The 23,034-nt window shown below is 42.7% G+C and overlaps 1 protein-coding gene and 1 pseudogene across 1 annotated transcript in view; one reads left to right on the top strand and one right to left on the bottom strand.

Moving 5' to 3' along the window:
- DNAH5 (dynein axonemal heavy chain 5) overlaps positions 1 to 23,034 on the bottom strand; it is a 5,174,212-nt gene that overhangs the window by 4,798,996 nt on the left and 352,182 nt on the right. The gene's annotated exons all lie outside the window — the stretch shown is intronic.
- On the top strand, positions 7,221 to 8,413 carry LOC144828985 (creatine kinase B-type pseudogene; annotated as a pseudogene).

Raw genomic sequence — 23,034 nt, 5'->3', positions numbered from 1 at the left:
CCATGTTAACTCCCACCTAAGGAAGAACAGAGTTTAAAAGTTCATCATACTATGTTGCAAATGAATCCAGCAAGGTTGTTAGAGCTTTCAATATAACAGCTAATCAAGTGCAATGTTCCTTTCAATGACCTTTTCTGAACCATTAGAAATGCTTCTTTTAAAAATCAAAACTATGCACCCTAATATGCTCTTTTCCATTTTCAGAAAGCACCAATCATTTCTTAAGCTTCAAGTGCAGTGAATGTCCTCCTCTTTTTTTTCTAAACTGCAAGCTTTCCAACTGCCATTTCATTTACAGCCCTCATCTGAGTACAACCAGACCTGCCTTGAAGATGCCTTCAGTATGGTTTGTAGGACACAGTTTTGTATTCTGGTCTAAAAGGTATGCAACAAACAGAGGAATTTTAAACCTTGATTTACCAAATGTGGATATTTTATGGATTGGCCAGAGAGGATTGCGATGTCACCAAATACCATTGGTGAAATCCTTCATGCATCTCCCACACCCTAACCTCATAATTGTGCACTGTGGGGGAAATGACTTATGCACTTTGACTGGGGTTGGTCTGGTAATGCTATTGAAGGACATCTTTGGACAATTGATGTCACTTTTTCCTCAAACTTCCTTTGTCTATTCCAATATATGCCAAAGGCAAAAATGGAATTGGTCCAATCAATTTTGTCCACAGATTGAGAAAGCAAGGAAACATGTAAATAAATCTATTTCTGCATACATGTGAGACTATGGAATGGGTTGTATATACCACAACAACTTGCGTTACAACATGCAAGGCACCTATAGGACATATGGTGTACATTTCACTGATGAAGGGAACAAAGTCTTTCTCTGTAACATCAGGCTCTGCATTGGTACTTACTTGTAGGTACCAAAAAAAACACAATGAACACCACGGCTCTTTTTAGAGGCAACCAACATGTAAACACTCAAATATGATTTTTAACTTTATTTTTTTAATTAATTTTTACTGAGGTCCGCGCACTGAGCACTCACCGAGCACTCCCCGTGCACGGACGTATCGTGTTTTCTGATATTTTTTTTAAATAAACATTATTTTTAACCTTAAAAGGACCCCCTGAGAAGGCCTAAGGGGTCAGGGACACTCTACCCTACCCCCTTCCCACGTTTATAAGTTATATTTTTCACTCTCTTCTGAAACCACAAAATGGCGGCGATAGGGATCGCGTACCGTGCATTTACCGAGCACTCACAGTGCATGCACCGAGCACTCACGGTGCACGGACCTATTGGAATTAAAAAAAAAACTAAATGGAAATGGACATCGTCTCCTCTGTAGATACCTTGTATGTTGTAATGCAAGTTATTGTGGTATATTGAATCCATACTGTAGTCTTTTAGGAAAGCAGAAACAGATTTGTTCACATGATTCCTTCCTTTCTCGATGTGTGGTCAGAATTGGCGTAGGGGGTCATGAGTTCCTACTCTGGTTAAACACACTTGCTGTTCTATATACTGTTCTATATACTTACTTATGTTGTAAACTAGTGCATCAGAGACAGTCAGTGAGAGAAAGGATGCAGGACATGAAGAACACAAAATTGTATCACTTTGCTACTACCTCATAAATTACATTTAAATAAGTATAATTTTCAAAACAATTTTTCTTTACTAAATTAAAATTTATTTATCAGAATTTTCAAAATCTAAAAGAACTTGTAGCATTTCTTCATCAGGAATTTCATCCATCAAAGTGTCTGAAAATGATTCGTCAAACTCAACAATGTCTACACATTCCATTAATTCCACATCTAGTGTTTCATCAAAAAAATCTGCCTTGTGATCTCCTTCATGTTCTTCATGATTTGTTTAATCTATACGATCAATATACACCACAGAATAAGTTGCCTCAATAAACGTTGCTGTTATTTCAAAGAAGATGTTGGTAGGCTCCTCATTTTCATTCATCATTTTATGTTAGTGTAATATTACAAGAAAGAGAAAAAGCGCTTACTGCATGATTTCCTGCTCTGGTGAGACACACTTGCTGTTCTTTAAACTTACTTATGTTGCAATCTAGTGCATCAGAGACAGACAGTGAGAGAAAGGATGCAGGACATGAAAAAGAGATGTCAAATACACATTTAAGAAAATTTTGGGGGAGAAGGGAAATATTTATGAGTAAACTTACTATGTAACACCAAAAATTATCAGTTTGCTACTACCTCATAAATTACATGTTGATAAGTATAAATTCTCATACAATATTTATTTACTAAATTTAAATTTATTGTTGGAAATTTTCGAAATTTAAATGATCGTCTAAGATTGCATCATCAGCAATGTCAATATTAAAAATCTCCCAAAAAGAATCCTCAAACTCAATGAACTCCAAAGCTTCCATTAAATCTGAATCCAAGGATTCATCATAGAAATCGTCCAAGCCATCTCCTCCATCATAAAGCTCTCCTTCAGGAACATCCTCAATAACAGTCACAAAAATGTCTATAACGATGTCAAATGACTCTTCATTTTCAGCCATTATTGATGTTAGTGTACTATTAAAAGAAAGAGAAAGACAGTGAGATGATGCAGAGGAAGAGTGAGATAGGACAGAGAAAAACTATTAAATTCTATTAGAAGAGTCACTACTGTGTAAATCTCACACCAGAAATTGAACACCAAAATTTCCTCACAAAACTACCTCAGACACTATAGTCACAAAATGGCCGTGTTTCCCTGGACAGTGTATAGTATCAAGCAAGAATTAGAAATATAAAGCACTGCATTCGATGTTGCCCTACTCAATCCATAAGTATAACAGAAAAACATTAAATAACTAACAGAAAACATTTTTCCTATTAACTTAAAGTGAACAACAGAGTTCTCCTTACAAACTAACAACTCACCTTCTAGAAAACTGTTGAACGGTAAATTCTGTCTCAATCTCACACCTCAGAAGTATACCTCAAACACTAAAATCTCAAAATGGCTGTGTTTCCCTCTCATTTCTCATACATATTCAGATACCCAGCTAATCAAATATTATCTCACACAAAATCAAAACCAAAGTAACATTTTAATTGGTTCAAATTATCAACACTTTCAAACTCACATAATATTCAACCTACCCCAATGCTCTCTACCAATTACCATACTAACTCTCCACAAAACACCTACCTAAACCAAAAGGTAAAAGAGTCATCACTCAATGTTGCACTCAACCAACATCTAAACACTGAAACTTGTTATTTTAATGTATTTCTTTTTTGTCTTTTTGAGCCAAAGTCCGCGCACGGTGCGCGGACCCCGCGATTTTTAAAACATTTTTTTTTTCAACCTTCGGGGTCCTTTACAGACCCCATGACAAAACCTAGGGGGCTCAGGAATCTCTACCCTCCCTCCTTGTCAACTATTACACTTCTGTTTACAACCACTATCATCTGCCACAAAAACAAGATGGCGGACAACACTTCCTCATTTCGACTGACTGGAATGTTGACAGACGTCCAACAGCCAATCAGAATTCCGCGCGCGCACGCTAAGGTCCGGCACGTGCAAGGACAGTGCAAGGACGGTGCAAGCTCGTGAGCGCACCGTGCCCCACCTTCTGTCAGTACTGGACGGATCACTCACTGGTTGCTTTTTCCCTCTACTTGGAGGATTACTCCTCGGTGGAGGCTGGGTCCAGACAGGCCAAGTTGGGCAGGCCCTGGTCCCGACTGTTAAAATCCGCGCCCTTGCCAAGCCTACTACCGGACAATTTTAGTCTGAGAGATTCGGCTGAGGAGAGTTATACCATCTTATGCCGATCCATTTCGAACTCTTTGGATAAGGTGGCACCACTCCGCAGGTCTAGGGGTAGACTGAATCGGGCTTGCCCCTGGTACACGGATGACCTGCGGCAGTTAAAGCTGAGCTGTAAATGCGCCGAAAGGGCGTGGAGGAAGCAGTATTCTGATTCTTTGAAGGCCATCTTTAAACAGTCATTGCAGGAATACAAGGCACAGATCAAGGTGGCTAAGGCGTCCTATCTGGAAGCCACCTTGAATCAGGCTTCCAACAAGTCGCAAGCACTGTTCAAAATTGTCAGGGACCTGACCCATCCTTCATGCGCGGCCAATAATGTCCCTGCGTCGCAGGCTCTGTGCGACTCCCTGGCGAGTGCCTTCGAAGAGACGATTGCTAAAATCTTGGAAGGTTTACAGAGTCCAGCACCCACACACCCCCCCCCGATCTGGGAGTTCCGGACGGCTCGCCCAGTCGACCCCAGCTGAGTGGCGCCGCTCTCAGTTTGGGAGCTCTGGACGTGTCACCTAGTCGACCCCAGCCGAATGGCCGTGCTCTTAGCTCGGGAGCTCCGGCGGTCTCATCCAGTCGACCCCAGCTGAGTGGTCATGATTTCAGTCTGGGAGCTCCGGACGTCTCAGCCAGTCGACCCCGGCGGAGCGGGCCTGTCTCTGGCTTGGGAGCTCCGGACACTTCGCCCAGTCGACCCCAGCTGAGTGGACATGCCCTCAGTTTGGGAGCTCCGGACGCTGTGCCCAGTCGACCCCAGCTGAGCCGTTTCCCTACCCCCTCCTTTGAGGAGTTTTGTAGTGTGGCACAAATGGTATCATCTGGTTCCCCTCTTGATCCACTGCCACCAACATTTTGGAAAGTGTTTCAGGACGAACTCTTCCAGCCTTTGTATTCCATCTGCCTCCAGTCATTTGACACCGCAACGGTTCCGGAGTGCTGGAAACTGGCAGCTGTGTCTCCTCTCCTTAAGAAATCCACCATGGACCCCGCCTGCTTGTCTAATTACAGACCGATTTCCTTGCTCCCCTTCCCCATTAAGATCATGGAGAAGTTAGTGACCCGTTCTCTGTCTGGCTTCCTGGAAGAAAACATCTGGTTCGATGAGGTACAGTTTGGTTTTCGCCCAGCACACGGGACGGAATCTGCGCTGGTGACCGTGCTTGACAACTTACGTTCGCGGGTCGACAGTGGGCGGGCAGCCTTTTTGGTGCTGCTCGACATGTCGGCCGCGTTCGACACGGTCTGCCATCGTACCCTCATCAGGAGGCTGGAGGAGTGCGGGGTCACGGCTGGTGCAAGGGACTGGCTGGTCTCTTATTTGAACAATCGGCAGCAGGTGGTGGCGTTGCCTCCTTTCAGCTTGGAGGTGCGGAGAGTAGGGCAGGGGGTACCTCAGGGCTCGGCCATCAGCCCTATACTCTTTAACCTTTACCTCCGCCCACTGGTCCAACTAATTAAATCATTTGACATCTCCGCATTTAATTATGCTGATGACACCCAGTTGGTCTTTTCGCTGGAAGGGAAGAACACGGTCCCGCTGGAGGCTTTTCACCGATGTATGTCTGCCACAGCGGATTGGCTCCGGTCCAACTCCTTGCAGTTTAATAGTACAAAGACCGAGGTGTTGTATTGTTCTACGGACCGGATTCCTCGTGAACTCCCGGAGAACTTCTGGCCCCCGACCTTCCCCGAGATAGTGTCAGCTGCTGAGTCGGCACGCAACCTGGGGGTGATTTTCGGCCCCAACTTGCAGCTGGATATGTACGTGAACAAGACCATATCCACGTGCATGATGCTGCTACGTATGCTGCGTAAAGTTCTGCCCCTTCTCCCCGAGCAGGCCAGGCCCAAAGTAGTGCGTGGTACCATCTTGAGTCGTCTTGACTATTGTAATGCGCTACTTCTGGAGGCTCCAAAAACACTGCTGGGGAAGTTGCAACGGGTGCAGAACTTGGCCGCCAAGCTGGCTCTTTCCCGCCCTAATCATAGCTCTTCAGCAGCAGCCCTACGAGATCTACACTGGCTGCCTGTGCACCTACGCGTCTGTTACAAGGCTGCATGTTTAGTGTTTAGGGCGGTGCATGGACAAGGCCCGGTTCCATTGCAGAATATGTTTGTTTGGTACTCTCCTTCGCGGTCCTTACGCTCTTCTTCGGCTCATCTGCTTGTGGTACCGAGATTCCAGAGAATGAGGATGGGTGGCCGTTCGTTCAGTGTCGCAGCAGCCAAGCTCTGGAACTCCCTGCCACTGTCCCTAAGAAGCCAAAGGGACTTCCTCCCGTTTAGAAAAGCCCTGAAAACCCATCTTTTCCCCAGGGTTGTCTGAGCAGCGTATGTGGTGTTAACGTTGATTTCAAGCGCCAGGATGCCCTTGGGGTGACAGGACCTCGCTATACAAGTATACATACATACATACATACAAAGATATATAATTTGAAAAAAGTCGATTATCTCAACAATTACTGAAGGGATTTTCACCAAATATACAAAAGGCACTTCTGCATACCAGGCTCTACCATTTTGCCAAGTTTGCAGTGATTCCATTCAGCCGTTCGGGCTGTAGCTGTGTCTAAAGATCCTATGGAAAATTGCATTGGACTCAATTTCACATTCAATTTTCTCAAAAACTATTGGAGGGATTTTCCCCATGTTAATTTCCATAGGGCGGTTGGACTCACTTTTAGCCCGAATGGCTGAATGGATTTCCACCAAACTTGGCAAAATTGTAGGGACTGGTAGCCCGATGTGCCTTTGCTATGTCTCAAGATATGCGCACCAGTGGATTTTGAGTAATTTAGGTTAAAAAAAATATAAATATCTATAAGCGCGCCCCGGTACGCGCACCGGGGCGCGTACCAGCGCGCTACGCGAGTTCGCGTGTGGAAAGCTGATTGGCTCTCGGGTGTCTGTAAACATTCCAAACAGTCCGGAGCGGCCGCCATCTTGTGTCTCGGTAGGATCGAGACACAAGAGGTGGCAAAAACAAAGGGGGAAATGACCATAAGGGGGCAGAGTAGACTCCCCCTGACCCCCTAGGTTTGATGTGGGGGCCATAAAAGGGTCCCGCGGGACAAAAAAAAAATCGATTTTCGCGGGGGGAGCGCCCGGTACGCGCACCGGGGAGCTTACCGGGGAGCGTACCAAGGGGAAAACCCAGTGAAACAGTAAAATAATAATTGAAAGTGCTTAGAGGTAGGGTAGCTCTGCATAGAGTTGTTGTGTTGTGTGGGTGATATAAGTACCAGCATGTAGGTACCAATGCAGAGTTTTAAATTCAATGGAGACTGTCTCCTCTGTAGATAATTTGCATGTTGTTACAGAAGTTATTGTGGTATATGGAATCTATACTATAGTCTGTCTTTGCCATGTGATTGTTGTGGGCACTCAGGTCTGGGAATTCCTCTTCTACAGGATACTTCATTTTCTGTTTGTTGTGGGTGTTGCCGAAAGGCATGGTTTCAGATGTTAACGGGGGTCACTTTGGAGATGTACAACAAGTTAAGGGACAAGGAAACACCAAGTGGATTTACTATCGACGATGTCATTCAAACTGGGGTTGACAATCCAGGTCACCCATTCATCATGACTGTGGGATGTGTTTTGGGTGATGAAGAAAGTTGTGAAGTGTTCAAGGATCTCCTTGACCCAGTCATTCGTGACAGGCATGGTGGATACAAGCCAACTGACAAGCACAAGACTGACTTGAAATTCGAGAACCTGAAGGGTGGGGATGACATGGACCCCAACTATGTCCTCAGCTCCTGTGTTCGTACCGGTAGAAGCATCCGTGGGTTTTGCCTGCCGCCTCACTGCAGTCGAGGAGAGAGATGAGCAGTCGAGAAGCTTTCGATAGAAGCCTTGGCGAGTCTCGAGGGTGACTTGGCAGGAAAGTACTATGCCCTGAAGAACATGACCGACGAAGAGCAGCAGCAGCTCATTGATGATCACTTCCTGTTTGACAAGCCGGTCTCTCCTCTGCTGCTTGCTTCTGGAATGGCACGAGACTGGCCAGACGGCAGGGGCATTTGGCACAACGTCAACAAAACTTTCCTTGTCTGGATCAATGAAGAGGATCACCTGAGGGTAATTTCCATGCAGAAAGGTGGCAATATGAAGGAAGTCTTCCAGCGCTTCTGCACTGGGCTGACCCTGATTGAGAAGCTGGTCAAGGACAAAGGGTACCAGTTTATGTGGAATGAACATCTTGGTTATATCCTCACTTGCCCATCCAACCTTGGCACAGGCCTCCGCGCTGGTGTTCACGTGAAGCTGCCAAATCTAGGAAAACATGAGAAGTTCGGAGAAGTCCTGAAAAGGCTACGGCTCCAGAAGCGAGGAACAGGTGGGGTAGACACTGCTGCTGTTGGAGGTGTATTTGATGTTTCCAATGCTGATCGTCTCGGCTTTTCAGAAGTAGAATTGGTACAGATGGTGGTGGATGGTGTAAAGCTGCTGATTGAAATGGAAAAGAACTTGGAGAAAGGCCAGTCCATCGACTGCCTCATACCCGCTCAGGAATGAGAAATATCCATTCCATGCTTCTATTTATTAAATTGCAAACACTCCAAAAAGACCTTGATTAAAATGCCCACCTTATGTAACACCGTAGGAAAAGTCTTCCATCCGTCTGTGCTTAGAGATTTATTTTTTTGACTGCTGAAATGTAAAAAAAAAAAAAAAAAAAAAATATACTATAGTCTGTCAGGAAAGCAGAAACAAAATGGAGGCAGGAGATGAAAAAGAGATGTCAAATACACATTGGAGATAATATAGTGGGAGAAAGGAAGTAACTATGAGCAAAATTACTATGCAACATAAAAAAGTTGCACAGTATACTATAAGTCTCACTTTATATTATATTCATTTTGGTACTATTTCATGAATTACATATAAAAAAGAATAATGTCTCGAACAATTTTTAATTATTAAATAACATTTTATTGCTGTGATTTTTCAAAATTTAAAAGAACTTCCAACATGATATCGTCAGGAATGTCCTCATGTGGATTCCATGATTCCATTTCTTCCACACAATTAACTAACTCTTCGTCCAGAGACTGATCCAAAAAGTCTAAATCATCAATCTCTTCCTCTGGGTTGTTCTTCAGATCAATTTCGAATGAAATATTAAATTTCTTTTGTTCCACTTCCATTTTCTTGCTGTAAATTGCATAAAAAATAAATATATCAGTAGAGATAGGGCACTGTTAGGTTTAAGTTCAGACAGGTACTTCTGAGTTTTTAACAGTGAAGTTATCTTTGGGCAGTGTATGGTATCAGGCAGGAAGTATAAATATAAAAAAATGCATGTGATGAAGCCTAAGTAAATTCATAATTATACCAGAGAAGCCTAACTTAATCCATAAATATAATAGAGAAGTGTATCTCAAGCTATAACTATAACAGAGGGACAGTAAATAACTATCAGAAAACGTTTTTACTAATTAACTTAAAGTGCTCCTTACAAATTAACAACTTACTTTTGAGAGAGGTGAAGAAGAAAAAATGTGAACATCCTTTCAAGATGTACCTCAGGTAGTTGTAGTCAAAATGACTGTGTTTTCCTCTTTTTTCATTTATATTCATGTACATAACCAATCAAATGTCAGGAAATAATAGTAGACAATGAAAGTAACATTTTAATTGGTTGTAAATTCTAACACTTCAGATGTGTTTTTGTCATGTAATTTACCTCAGGATATTTAGACAGGGCTACAGGCCAAATGGCTCAATGGAATTCCTTCAAATTTGGGAAAATGGTAGGGACTGATATGTAGTATGGCCTATTCTATATTTGGTGAACATCTCTACAGAGGTTTTTATGTTAATTAACTTTAAAAAAAAATTGGGAGCGCTTACCGGTGAGCGCCCCGGTACGCGTACCGGTAAGCGCAACGGGAGTCCTCCATCTTGTGTTTCGGAAGAATTGAGACACAAGATGGAGGACAGACAACGTTGGGAATGGGTAAAAGGGGGTACGGTAGACACTCCCTGACCCCCTAGGTTTTCTGAGGGGGTCTTAGGAGGCCCATATAGACCAAAAAAAAAATTTAATTTTCGCGGGGGAGCGACCGGTACGCGTACCGGGGAGCGTACCGGGGAGCGTACTTTGGTGAAAAAAAGTTAGAAAAAGATAATCATTTGGAGTGATCAGAGGTAGGGTAGCCCTGAAAAGAGCTTTTGGGTTGTGTGGCTGATTTAGGTACCTACAAGTAGGTACCAATGCACAGTCTTAAATTCAAGAGGAATATTCTATTTCCCTCATCTGAGAAGTGCACACCATCTCCTCTGTAGATATCTTGCATGTTGTAACGCAGGTTATTGTTGTATATTGAACCCATTCCATAGTCTCTCATGTAAGCAGAAACAGATTTATTCACATGTTTCCGTGCTTTCTCAAATTGTGGACAAAATTGGTTGGACCACTTCCATTTCTGTCTTTGGCATATATTGGAATATACCAAGGCAGTTTGTGGGAAAAGTGTCATCAATTGCCCAAAGGTGTCCTTTAAAACCATTTCCAGACCTACCCCAGTCAAAGTGCCTAGGTCATTTCCACCACAGTGCAAAATTATAAGGTCAGGGTGTGGCAGATGGTGAAAGGTTTTCACCAATGGTATCAATGGATGTATGACGTTATAACGCATGCATTTACAACGCATGCCATCACAACGCAACTTTTACATCGCAGGTGCCATTACAACGCATGGCATTACAACGCAGGTATTTACAACGCAGGGGCTATTACAACGCATGCCATTACAACGTAAGTATAGGTAAGTATATAATTTAAATTACAAATGTAAATAATTCTAAATTAATTAATTTAATTACATTTAATTAATTTAATATAAATTTAATTTAATTTTATTTTTACCCTGTACCCTTTTACCCAAAAACCCATAACTGACCCTGAACCCTAAAAATACCCCTTTACCCAAAAACCCAAAACTGACCCTGAACCCTAAAAATGCCCCTTTACCAAAAAACTGAAAACTGACCCTGAACCCTAAAAATACCCCTTTACCCAAAAACCCATAACTGACCCTGAACCCTAAAAATACCCCTTTACCCAAAAATTGAAAACTGACCCTGAACCCTAAAAATACCCCTTTACCCAAAAACCCAAAACTGACCCTGAACCCTAAAAATGCCCCTTTACCCAAAAACTGAAAACTGACCCTGAACCCTAAAAATACCCCTTTACCCAAAAACCCAAAACTGACCCTGAACCCTAAAAATGCCCCTTTACCCAAAAACTGAAAACTGACCCTGAACCCTAAAAATACCCCTTTACCCAAAAACTGAAAACTGACCCTGAACCCTAAAAATACCCCTTTACCCAAAAACTGAAAACTGACCCTGAACCCTCAAAATACCCCTTTACCCAAAAACTGAAAACTGACCCTGAACCCTAAAAATACCCCTTTACCCAAAAACTGAAAACTGACCCTGAACCCTAAAAATACCCCTTTACCCAAAAACTGAAAACTGACCCTGAATCCTAAAAATACCCCTTTACCCAAAAACTGAAAACTGACCCTGAACCCTAAAAATACCCCTTTACCCAAAAACCCATAACTGACCCTGAACCCTAAAAATACCCCTTTACCAAAAAACCCCAAACTGACCCTTAACCCAAAAAATACCCCATAAAAAAAAACATTTAATAATTTAAATATAATTATATACTTACCAATACTTACGTTGTAATGGTATGCGTTGTAATAGCACCTGCGTTGTAAATACCTGCGTTGTAATGGTTTTTGCGTTGTAAAAGTTTTGTTGTAATGGTAGTGCGTTGTAAAAGTTGCGATGTAATGGTTGTTTCCCGTATCAATTGATGACATCTCAATCCTCTTTGGCCAATCCATTTGATGTGCACATTTGGTAAATCAAGGTTGTGAAAATTTCTGAGAGCTGCATACCTTTGAGCCCAGTGGACGTTGCTATGTCCAATAATCCAGACAGAATACATGGTGAGAGGAGGTTCTGGTGCAGTCAGATGAAGTGTAGGAATAAAATGGCAGTTGGAACAGTAGGAGTTTGCAAGAAAAAAACTGTGGAGTTTCAGTGCTCTTGAATCACAAGCAATGATTGGTGGATTCAGAAAGTTGAAAACTGAAAGTTAGGGTGCATGGTTCTGTTCTGTGAAAGAAGTAATTTGAATAGTTAAGAAAAAGTCATTTAAAGAAACATTGCACCTCATAAGCTGGTGTATTGAGAGGTCAAACATCCATGCTGAGTTCATTTGCAACATTGTAGAATAAACTTTTAACCCTGAGAGCTCAGTGAGGAGGGAGTTGCTATGGTAACAGGTAGAAAGGGCTGAGGGGGGGGAAGGGTGTTGGTTTGAAAATAGAGAGGGAAGAGTTTTAATTGGTTAACAAAAAGGGATATGTGTGTAGAATTAGAGGTTTTCTGTGCCATTAATGGTTGCAGTGCCTGGAGAACATACCTTTTGCTCTGCTAAAGAAATATTGGTGTGTGTATCTGACACTGTTCTCAATCTCCCAAAGCATTTGTAAAGGTGAGTTATGATTCATTCAATATAGATAGAGAGTTCAGATTAAGAAGCACATTGAGCTTCTTTGCTGTTGGTTTGTGTGATGCTTTTTGAAAATGCATGGTTTCAATATTTGCACTACCGCTCATTCCCCATTCTTTACTGTCCTTCCTTTTACTTTCAACACCCACTCACATTCTCCCAGTACCTTTACTTTAGTCTTCTTCCTCTCTCTTCCCTTCTTTCGCTCCCTTATTCATTTTCCTTTTCTCACTTACACCCTATTACACCTTCTCTGTTTTTTACTATGTAATAAACAATCCCTCTGTGTTGCTCCCTCTAGCTCTCTTTCTCTTAACATTACTCTCTCTGTGTTCTTCCCTCGTGCTCACTCCTTCATTAATTTAAAAAAAAAAAAAAATGTTGGTGCGCGCCGCGGTGCACGTACCGGTACGCGTACCCTGCAGAAAAAAGATTGACAGAGATTCTTTAAAAATATAGGTTTATTTTTATAAATTAAAGGTAGTTCTAAAAAGAACTGTTTTTTTATTCTTTTTGTTGTTTTATATTTTTTTATTCTTTTTTTGAACATTTTTTACTTTTTTTGGCTTTTCTGAACAGTTTTATATTTTTTTTGTATTTTTTATGGGGAGAAACAAAAAACAGGGAATTGTAAATGGCTCAACTGGAGCAAAAAAAAAATCAGGAAAAATTAGGGTTTTTTCTGGCACTTGTGGTTATCATCAGCACAGATGATAAGTTTTATACTTTGCTCACCATAGCAAAGTGTCTTTCCACAATATTTGCACACGATTTTAAAATTGGCAAACTTGGGTTGAATGGTAGGCATCGTCTCTCTTGCCTCTGGACCCGATGGAGTGGGTTCTTTGGAGGTTGAGGGTCTGGATGTTGATGGGGGTAGGTTACTGCAGAGGTCCCTTACCTCTGCAGCAGAATAGTTGTTTGGGTGCAAAAGCATCATGTGCCGAATCATAGTATGGTTCCCAAAGGAATATTTTTTGTTAGGGTTCCCCCTGGACAGCACAGCAACACAAATCAGACAAGTCACCTTCGCAGCGTTGACTTTTTTGAAACCCCTTGGGATTTTGTAAAACTCCCATATGAAGTGCTCTTTTGGTTTGTAGGGGTGATTATCTTCAGGCAGGAAATGCCTTGTCTGTTCCTCCTCTTCATCATCCTCCTCCTCTTCTTCTTGACCACCAATGTAATCTTCTGGTGGTCTTTTTGATGGTGGTGGTGGTGGTCGTGGGGCAGATGCTCCAGCTGCTGATATGACTGTAGCCATCTCTGTAAGGAAAAAGCAGGTCTTCCTCACTCAAATAACAAAGTGAGAATGAGGAAAAAAGGTGGGGGCTTTCATCATTTGGAAAACAAAACTTTTCTGAACCAATGAAAAGTGTTATTTTCAAGTCACATGACCAGGGCTTTCATCATTTGGAAACCAAAAGTGTTCTGAACCAATGAAAAGTGTTATTTTCAGGTCACATGACCCGACGCACTGTCGGTGTGTAACAGGATCTATAGGTGTATCACTACATATGATGAGTGAGTATATGTATGAGTGACTATATAGAACTGTTTGTGAATGAGTGGATGTGTATATAGATGGTTGAATTACTGAATTGGTTGTTGTAACTGATATGGGTATCTGCATTTTTTTGAAAATTTTAGTTTCTATTTTTGAATATGTGTTTCAAGGGTTACATTACAGTGAAAGGAGGTCTGTCACTCTGTCACAAGGATGGTGTCATCAGTGATGTCATGAGTGATGTCACTGACCATGTCATGAGTGATGTAATATGTGACGTCATCAGCAGTGCATTGCACGCGCAAGTTATAGTGAGTCCAACTAACTATAACGTGGGAATTTCATTGGTTTTATGCCAGTAAAATTTCCAGCTAACTATAACTGGTGTGAAACCTATGTTTTTTTCAGTGAATTTAATAGGTTTTTTAAATGCTAATTCCTAACTATAACTGGTGTGAAACCTATGGTTTTTTCAGTGAATATATATATATATATATATGATAGACAGATAGATAGATAGATAGATAGATAGATAGATAGATAGATAGATAGATAGATAGATAGATAGATAGATAGATAGATAGATAGATAGATAGATAGATAGATAGATAGATAGATAGATAGATAGATAGATAGATAGATAGATAGATAGATAGATAGTACTCTGAGATCCCCGCACATGGGCGGGATTATTCAGTGCTTATGACTATTGATGAGGATCCCCTGGAGGAGAAATTAGTAAATTATATTTGCAGCCAAAAATGTTTAAATCAAACACTGCAACACTTTCAATCCTGCAATACTCATGCCCTTTCATGGGAAGGAAGATGACAATGACATTAACACAATTGATCATTACTGCATTTATATGAACAAGTAATAGACAAAACCAAGATCAGCCATTCAAGATATACCACTCACAGTGACTGATTTTATTTTATTTGTTGATGGTTCTTGTCTGAGAGACCCACATAGAGTTTTTCCAGAAGCATATGCAGTTTGCACAATAGCATATAGTGTGAAAGCATCATACTTGTGTAATGTAATCTCAGCACTAGTGGCAGAGTTAATTGCAATTACATGAGCATTCTGCATGATCTGAATGTTACATTTCTTTACAGATAGTTAAGTATGTTTTTGGTGTGCTCCATTGCTTTGGTCACAAAAGGATTTCTAGACATCTTCTAGAACCCAAAATAAAACCAGACTATGAATTCTGGATTTTTTGCAAGCGCTGAAGTTCCCAAGGAAAGTTGCAGTTGTTAAATATGGCGCACACAAGAGTGGCAATGACAGTTTCAGCAGGAAATAATGTTGTACATTAGGAATAAATTAAACATCCAAATGTGAATAAAACAATGTCAGTAATTACTCAACTGTGCTGACTCAGTCTCTTGAGGAACTAAGACAATTCCAGAATGAGGTGTCAAAGAATGAAAAGAAAGGATGGAAAAACCAGGATGTTCAAAAGATGCAAATGGGGTGTGGTTGTCTTTAGATGGGAGATTTGTTTTACTTCATTTAATGCTGTTGCCCATGGGAAGGTATTTATTGGGATCAACACGTCTTTGAAGGGATGTAATGGTTAGGATATTTAAAAGGTAGTAGGTCAAACCTCATTTTAGAACCATCACAGAGAATTTGTGTCAAAGATGTAGAACTTGCCAACTGTTAAATTTCAGCAAGAAAACAAAAGTAACAATGAGTCACACTGGCAAGTCAGAGGGGCCTTTCATATGGTTACATACAGATAGACTTCATAGAAATGTAACCCTGTAATAATCTGGGGTTCATTCTTGTAATTGCCTGCGTGTTTAGCAATTTGGATCAAAGCCTATCCAACCATCCTCACAGTAGCCACGCCTTTATTCAGGGAGTTGATCTCTGGATGTGACTTGCTATTTTCTTTAGAATCAGATAAGGGTACACATTTCAAACAGGAGGATTTAGGAATTCTTTGCATGGCACTGAAGATCAAACAAAGATTACAACCACCCAGAAGCATCAGCAGTCCTGTCTCTATCCACTTTAGAAGGGCCCCAGCCAAGCAAAATGGTAAAGAATAATGTGGTTAAGTGTAGAGGAATGCCAAAGCGGATGCACGCATGCCACACAAAGAGAATGAAGACTTCAGATGAAGAAGTGGTGATGCAAACCACTAATCCAAAGTCAAGCTCAATTTCACTATGTGGATCCAGAGTGGGGAGAACAGAGAGAACACAGAGTACAAAAGTTTGCATGAACAACAATAACAACAACAAAATAACATGAAAATCAAATCCCAAGAGCAGTTCAAAGTGATTCAGTAAATCATGGGACAGGTGAAAATGAAAATCAGACAAATCTGCCTTAAGATGAAAGATTAAAGCAAGCTGATTGGTCCTAAGGTGTGAGTAAAAGTGTTGCAAACAGCAACAGATCTAATTGATGAATATTTTGAAACGCCTAAGATCAAAAGATCAACTAGAGTAGGAGTTACAAAGAAGTGGTACATTGCTCTTGAATGAGCATAACTGACAAAGATTGTACAAGAAGAAACAGACATTGATCTGAGACACTATCAGTTTTTCCTGGAAGAGCCCCCATGAATAGGTGTGAACTGAGAAGGATGATGATCCACACTGAATAATTTCCTCATTGAGAAATTAAACTGACTGTTTGAACCCAAGAAAAAGATTTTCCTTTGATTTTTGTTTTTTTAATTTTTTTATAGCGTGCCTGCACAGTTCTTTAAATTGGAGATTGAGGTAAAGATTTTTGATATTTCATATCTGCTTCAAGATTGATTTTGTCTTTAGGTATTGTTCTGATTCATTCAAAAAACAGAAGAATGTATTTTTGAATGTTTGCACCATTAGAGTTTAAGATTACATTTTTGCATTTTTTATAGAAGATAGCTAATTACAATAAAATTGTTTAGCGGTAAAACTAATTCTATGTTTCTCATTTTATTAAGTTTTAATTTGTGTTTTAGTGAATTTATATACTCCAGTTGGGTATGCCTCTGACGATAAGGGGCCAGATGTACAACCCGTTTTAGGGGTTGCAAATGGGAAATCGGCCCGTTTGTGACAGCTAAAAAGGTGTGTGGTATGTACAAACCCTATTTTGCGAGTTGGTAACCTATTACCGATTCAGAAAATAGAGTTTGCGAGTTGCTTTTAGTAAGGGGCGTGCTAAGGGCGTCCCTTCCTAATAGTGAGCTGGACTGGTATGTATGATTGATTTCCTACCACAAATGCTGCCGCAAAACAATCGCAGTTTACCACCTACTCCAAGTAGTTGGTATGTGGAGTGGTGTGGCTCACTGGTTAGAGGCGGCAGACCCGTAAGCAGAGAACGGCCCGGGACCAGGGTTCAATTCCCGACGCGGCAGGGTCGTGGACCAGGGTCAAAACGGACTTGATAATTCTCGCCTTGGATGCCTACTCTAATCAGGGAACACACTCGGCAACTCTGGGCATTAAGCTTGCCTCATCTCTACAATGCCTGGTTTCACCTTGGAGATACCCAGAAAGGGACCATCTCACAGGGAAAACCAGGACGGGTTCCCCAGCGGTCTTCAGCGCCAGGATACTCCATGGAGTCGCAGTGCGCTTTACAAGTACACCCACATTTACATTTACATTTAAGCCAGTCGCAAACGGGAAGAGGTCCCCAGGGGACCCCTTCCCATCTGTGTTGGGCAGCAAAAATATTTTTTAAGAGCAGGCAGTGGTTCCACGGACCAGTGCCTACTCTTAAAAAATCTAACAGAAACGTTTAGTTTTTCTTTTTTAAATGCATCCCTTTTCCCTTTAAGGAAAATGGGCTGCATTTAAAAAAAACTAAAAACTGCTTTATTTAAAAAGCAGTCACAGACATGGTGGTCTGCTGACCGCAGCAGGCCACCATCCCTCTGTGTGCTGGCCATTCCCAATGGATCGGAAATTGTGACCTGCCTCATGAATATTAATCAGTCAGGTAATTTGCGACCCATTTGGGAATCGCAAACAGTGTCAGTGTACATTCCATATGGAAGACCCAAATTGCAAGTCGCAAAACATCGCAACTTGGGACTCACAAAATGGAATGTTCGTCCATCTGGTCCAAGGTGAGTTATATAATAATAATGTCACAGAAATTAGCAGATTAGATCATCAAGATGTTTCTGTTGAGAATTAGGGAAAATAGTTCTGCGAGTTTGCTTACGAGGTATAGATAGGTGATGAACGCTAGTTATTGTTATGTCTGTAAATACTTGCCTATTTCTGTAACATAAGGGATAACAATTAAACTGCATTATTGTACTATTTATTTTGCATCATTTATTTCTGTATTTTAGCAGAACAAGATCTTCTGGTGGAGATTGAGACAGATCATGACTTATTATCTTTATTAGATTTTGGGCACACCAAATGTGGTATTATTAGGGAATCCCTGCACTGAACACGCTCTCATGACCCAGAGGATAAGGAATCAGCACTGCTCTGCTACAAACATCAAGTCAATGGTGATTCTGCATCTCAGAACTGGTGGGAGACATCAATATTGGATTATATGAACTCAGATGCTGGTCAACAGCAACTATGCATAGTGGAAAAGAATTTGAATTACTTTTCGGAACTATACTCAAGATACTATTCGTTCGGCTCACAATTTGCACTCCTCGGAGACATTCTTTAAGTCATCTTAGACATTAAGCTGGACATCACCCCAAGTTAAAAAGTAAACCAACCACTGCTGCGAGGGTGCTGAAAGATCTGCCTACATGTATAGGGCTAGTCAATGTCAGGTGACCTTAATATACCTGAAAAGAACATTGCAGCTTATCTTCTACTCTCCACAAATTGTATTCAAGAATGGACCCCTACTCATACCAACATATTGTATGAAGTAGGGACAACATTGCCCCTCTCTACCACTGGAAAGGCAGCCCTCTTCAAGATGATCACTTTCCCTAAATTCTTATACGTGCAGCAAAACACCCCATGGCCGGTGCCAAGAGTTTTAAAGTAGATAGCTCGCTCTGAACCCTGCATTTGGATGGAGGTCCTCTATGCACTGCCATGAACATATTGCAGAGGAATGTATACAATGGGGGTATTTCGCTCCCTGACCGTAGAACATATTATCGGGCCTCACAGGTGCAGGCGGCCAACGATTGGTGCTTTTCCCTGGAATCCGATCCAGGAACATGACAGGAGAGGTTGACAATGTTCACCCCGTTGTAAAGAGAGAGTTCAGGAAGCTTCCCAGGCTGATTCTGTAGGACCAGATTGATATCTCTACGCTCTAGAATCGGAGAGGAAGGGAGGGGTTATATCCTTTCAGGAACTATAGGCGGAATATAGCCTCCACAACACACAGGTCTTTCAATATATCTAAATATGTTACGCCCTGCAGGTGGAGGGTATACAGTGGGAGTAGTTGGAAGACAGCAGTCCCTTTGAAAGGAGGATACTTCAGGATGACCTGCCATCTAGGGCCACTTCCTTAACATATTGCACCCCCCTAAACAACAGACCGGACAACCTAAAGCCACTTACAGCCAGTAGGGGGAGGACTTGGGCCACATGGAAGATATAGATTGGGAGGTGGTGTTGATGCATCCATGAGAAATGACCATAAAAACTAGATACAGGCTTAATCAACTAAGTGTGCCGCATAGGAAGTATGACTTCGGACCATGGCTGCGCGCGATAGGCCGGACAGGGAACCCCGATTGTGTGAGGTGTGGAAAAGAGAGAAGCACCTTCATTCCTATTCTCTGGTCCTGCCCACATATACAGATATACCGAAAGGGGGTAGTTGCAGAGTTGGCAGGGGTCTTGGAGGCCAACAACACATTTATACCGCTGTTTACAGTTTCAGGAATAGCGGGAGATGTTGGCATCCCCAGTCGGCAGCTCATATTCTGCGTACTGGGCTTCTGTGTAGCCACATGGGACATTGCCAGTAAATGGAGGAGTCCTGAACCTCCCATGAGGGCCCAGTGGCAAAAGGGTACGATGCGTTGTATGGAAGCAGAAAGAGTGTTCTATGAAGCTAAGGTCTGCCCGAGGAAATTTCTGAGAGGGTAGGGACAATGAGGGGCACTACACAGCCTGAATTGGACTAACGTGCCCCCATCAGGGTGCCCATGGGAAGAGGGGTGCACCAAGACAACTGAGTAGAGGGGAAACCTTGGATGGAGGGGGTAATGGTGTTGTGTTGCTCTTGTGGAACATACAAATAAACAAAGAGCGTTTTAGAAAAAAACTGTTGCCAGGTTATAGCCAGACTACGCTTTGGGAAATGCACTCCTGCCCACTGCACCTAAGGGCAAGGTCTTCATGCTGTTAACATGCACAAGGCACAGTCTTCAACATACTCAGAGTACTCACAGGGTACTGTAGCAAGATATGCCACTTCATACCAGGAGTGGACAGTGCCTTGGGAGTAATACACGGTAGGAGGTTGGCTTAGTATATGGTGCACACTTATTTAAGTGATGTACCTTGCGCTAATTCAGGCAACCCATATGGTGATTTCAGTGGTCTTTGATAAACATAGAAAGCTCCCAAAGAGGTAGCTGTGTAGAGCAGCCTTCAGGCTTATCTTGAAGGAGTGTTAAGCAGCTTGTTTTACCAGTTTAATCTTATAGTGTAAGTTAAGTGAAAAAGAACCACACAGTGTTTATGTAAAAATACGTATATTTATTATGCAACACTCCCTAACACATTAATATATCTCATACCTTGGGATATCAACACAATACACCAGAATACTTAAAATGTAATCAGGTGAGTAGAACAAACTACAGTGAACTGCAAAGGAGAACAGGACTTGGGCCAGAAGACCCAGAGGAGCCGTGGACCCAAGGAACCAACCATGGTACTTACCCAGGAACCCCACGCAGGCTGTGTGCAGAGTGGGAACACAACAGCGTGGTCAATGGAAGTCAATGGAGAAGTTGCAGTCGCAGTTTTGCAGAAGAAGGCCCTTCCCAGAGGACCCTGAAGAATTCCCTTGGAAGACGGAAGGTTGGAGAGCCACCCACCCGTGGATTCCCCAGGAACCAAGTTACCTGCACCAGGGAAGCCAGGTGCATAGAGGTGAATAGACTTCGGAAACCTCTGTAGACGACAATGGAAGAATTAGAAGAAAATGCCACTGGAGAAGACAGTGAATAAGTCCGATGGAATTCAGGGGTGGATTCTGGAAGTGAAGAACCTGCAAACTGAGGGGACAGAGACTATGCCACTCTGCAGCGACGAGGAGGCACGAAGACACAATGCCCACCGATATCGGGAGGTTCAAAGAGTTGCCGGTGACGACGCCCCTGCAGCTGTGAGGACCAGGCAATGCTGGGGAAGACCAGGAGCTGTGCACTAATTGTCCCACATCAGATGTCGGTGGATAGGTGGTCAGTGCCCGGTGGGAGCACCAACAAGCCTTGGTAGATGCAACTGGTGTAGAGACAGAAGACAGCACAAGGTTGGGACTAGCAAGGTCCAAGCAATTCACCAGCAGCAGGAGAGTCATAGAAGGTCCCGAGCAAGCAGGGGAGCCCACAAAAGCAGAAGAAGACCCTCAAGAGAACCCACAGGCTGAAGGCACAGGAGTCGCAAAAGGACCTCAAGCAGCTCACCACAGATGAAGGCCCACTGTGCAGAGGATGCAGAGAGGACCCTGCTCTAGCAGGGAAGATATGCTGGAGCTTCTTGGAGCCCGAAGATCTCTAGAGTGCACAGCCAACAAGCTTTGGCAACGGCAAGTCAATACGGTGCACAGGATTTCATCCCAGCAGTTCTGATGAGCGCTACTGGCCTCAAAAGTGCAGAGAAAGGACAGGTCAGGCTTCGAGGGATTTGCAGAACCACCAGTTCTGTTGCTGAGCCTCGGGAGGTCCGTAGGATGACAGGCACAGCAGATCAGTCAGCTTTGTTGTGGTGCCTGCAGATGCAGGAGAGTGACTCCTTCTTTTCATCGGAGATTACTTCGGGTGTCCTTGGTCGGTTGAAGAACCTGGAAGAGGCACAGACTCAGCCGATGAAGAAGACTTGAAGGACAGCAAGACTAGGAGTAGCAGGAGTCTTCCTTGGTGCAATTTCGATTCCAGCCAAAGTCTATGTTTTCAGACGGTCGAAAAGCAATGCAGTTTCAGGCTTGAGTCTTGTCCCACAACGAATCTAAAGAACCAACCACATGTAAGCCCATAAGTACCCTAAGGGAAAGGGTGGAACTATTCAGGGTCCCACCCAGAGGAAGCGCTGGACAGAGGATACTCCTATCTCCTTTGTTCAGTGTTGCACCAGAGCTGGAGCCAAGGGCTTTATGAACTGGCTCAAACTGCAGTTTGCAAGGAGGGCATCAATGTGCCCTTCAAAGAAGTCTGGTGGTGCTGGCAAGTGCCTCCACCCCAGCCCCAATACACTTTGGGGCCACCTGTATGTACCTTTTTCAAGGTCGTAAACGGCCCGAGTCGCAGAATCGGGTCTTTGCGACCGGATAAAAGGCTTTCCCAATGTAAAAGACCCTATTTTGGGATTCTGGAACCTATTACTGAATCGTAAGATAGGTTAGCGTGTCGCTATTGGGAAGGGGTGTTTAGGGCATCCCTTCCTAATACCGAATCGCATCGGTATGTCGGAATGTTTTGTGACCAAAATGAGGTTGCAAAACATTCGCATTTTACCACCTACTTCAAGTAGGTGTTAACCCATTCTCAAATGGGAAAAGGTCCACAAGGGACCCCTTCTCCTTTTTAAATGTTTATAAAAGCATTTTTTAAGAGCAGGAAGTGGTCCCACGGACCTCTGACTCCTCTAAAAAAAATGCAAAGAAATGTTTCCTTTTTTTTTAACGCATCCCGTCTTCCTTTAAGGGAAACGGGCTGCATTTAAAAAAAAGGTCCGTAGGGGTGTCCTGCTCATGCAGGGGCACCCTCACACTTCTAACCAAGCACCCTGCCCTCAGGACTGAAGAGCTTGCCAAAGCGGTGACTAATTGGTTTTAAGTGCAGTGATGTGTGATGTGATGTGGATGTGATGTGTGTATACTTGTAAGGCGCACTATCACCTGAAAGGTATCTTGGCGCTGTATACCGCCGTGGAACCCTTCCTGGCTTTCCCTGTGAGATGCCCCCTTACTGGGCACCTCCAAGGTGAGGCCAGGCATCCTAGCGCTTTCGGGGCCGTTGTGGAGATTAAGCAAGCTATTGCCTAGAGTTGCAGAGTA

Source organism: Lissotriton helveticus, chromosome 4_1 (assembly GCF_964261635.1).
Source record: "Lissotriton helveticus chromosome 4_1, aLisHel1.1, whole genome shotgun sequence".
NCBI classification, from domain to species: Eukaryota; Metazoa; Chordata; class Amphibia; order Caudata; family Salamandridae; genus Lissotriton; species Lissotriton helveticus.
This window is presented reverse-complemented; position numbering and strand designations above follow the sequence as displayed.